The following is a 1,923-nucleotide window of genomic DNA, read 5'->3' on the forward strand; positions in this document are numbered from 1 at the left end:
CAGGCCCTGGGCTGAGAGACCTAGCATTTACTGGGATGACAGAGAAATTCCTCAGTGTTCCCTGGGTTAGGTGGGTTGTGTCAAAGATGATTATCCACTGGGAGTCAGGAAGATGGACTCTTGGAGAGGAACTTCTTATCCCTATTTTCATTTAGGCTTAATCTTCACCACTCTCCCAACTAGGAGCTGGTTTCTGGGTTACTTTCTAAGGTCGAGGTAGAGGGATGTGGATTGCTGGGGCTTCCCTTTGCCAGACAGCCTGTTCCCTTCAATACTTGAATGTGGACCTGTTCCTAGGAACTGGACCCAAGCACTCACTTGATGTCTTAACCTGTTCTCCCTTGGTCCCTGGGTCCTTACACAGCCATCCTCTCTTCATGCCCAATCCCTTCCCCTGTCTGCATCCACAGGCTAACTCAAGGAATTAAATAATTTCTGACTTGAATGTGTAATTCAAATCAATTATTTCTAGGTGATGGTTGAACTTTCCCTCATATAAGTCTCACACATTTACTTATTTTTGAATAATATTTAAATTATTTTTCCAAATTACATGTAAAAACATTTTTCAACATTCGTTTTTTAAAATTTTGAGTTGCAAATTCTCTCCCTCCCTCCCTCAACTCCTCCCTTGGTTAGACGATAAGCACCTTAATATAATATAATGTTCAATATAATATCTGTACAGTCATTCAAAATAAATTTCCATATTAGTTAAGTTGTGAAAGAAAACACAGACCCCCCCACTCACCTAAAAAAAAACACCATGAGAAAAATAAAGAAAATTGAAAAACAGTGTGCTTTGATCTGCATTTAGACATTGTCAGTTCTTTCTCTAAATGTGGATAATAGTTTTCATCGTGGGTCCTTTGGAATTGTCTTGGATCATTGTGCTCCTGAGAAGAGCTAAGTCATTTATTGACTTAGCTGCTTACTGAAGCAGCCTGGTCCCAGATGCCAGCTCCCCTCTCTAGCCTCCTGGCAGCCCTCCTCCCTGTCCCTGCATCCTGGCTTCCTTTTAAAATGAGAGAGTCTCCCCATGCTCGTGCCTTGGTAAGCTGAGGCCTGAGATGGGGGGAGTAGCTTGGTTTTCCCTGAGCCATATCCTGAAGGGGGAATTTGCTATCTTTGGAGGTAGTGAGCTCTCCATCAGTGCTGATCTTAAAGTAGATGCTGGATGCAAGGGGATTGTACTAGATGACCACTGAGTCCCCCCAGAGGCCCTTCTGAAGTTGTAGGATCATGATGGAAAAGCGATCAAAATCCTCATACATCAGAGTGTCTCCCTACTCTTCACTCAGTGTTTTTTTTTCACTCTTTAACTGAATCCCAATATTAGAAGTTTTGCTAGTTAGCCCCCTGCTGGAAAAAAGTTGACCTGCAAGGGCAGTGAGCAAAACAGTAGCAGCTGATTTTTCTCTAAGACTTGACAACTGACAAAGTACCATCCTTTCTAGTGAGCCTCCCAACTACTCTGAGGGGGAGGCACACAGGTTATTGTGACAGTCTGAGAGATGGAGGAACAGGTTCAGAGAGGGGTAGGGACTTGTCCTGTGTCACATAGCTTCCGAGTGGGGGAAGAAGGGTTGTTTTTAGGTCTTCAGACTTCAAACCAGTTTCCTTTCGAAAGGAACAATGAATGCCATCCTTGTAAAAATCTACTCTAGGCTTCTCCAAATTTCCCTTGAACTGGCTGGTTGGGTCATAAACTAGAGACTTCTAGTATCATAAATGTAAGACTGGATAAGACCTTAAAGTCCTCTTTGTTTTATAGATGCGGAAACTGAGGAAAGAAAAGTGACTTGTCCTAGATCACACAGCTAGCAAGTGTCAGAGGCAGCATTTGAACTCACGTCTTCCTGACTATATGCCCAACACTGTCAGCTACACCACCTTTCCTGAAAATCTGAAAGGCATCTGACT

This window comes from Notamacropus eugenii, chromosome 5 (genome assembly GCF_028372415.1).
Source record: "Notamacropus eugenii isolate mMacEug1 chromosome 5, mMacEug1.pri_v2, whole genome shotgun sequence".
In the NCBI taxonomy this organism is placed as follows: domain Eukaryota; kingdom Metazoa; phylum Chordata; class Mammalia; order Diprotodontia; family Macropodidae; genus Notamacropus; species Notamacropus eugenii.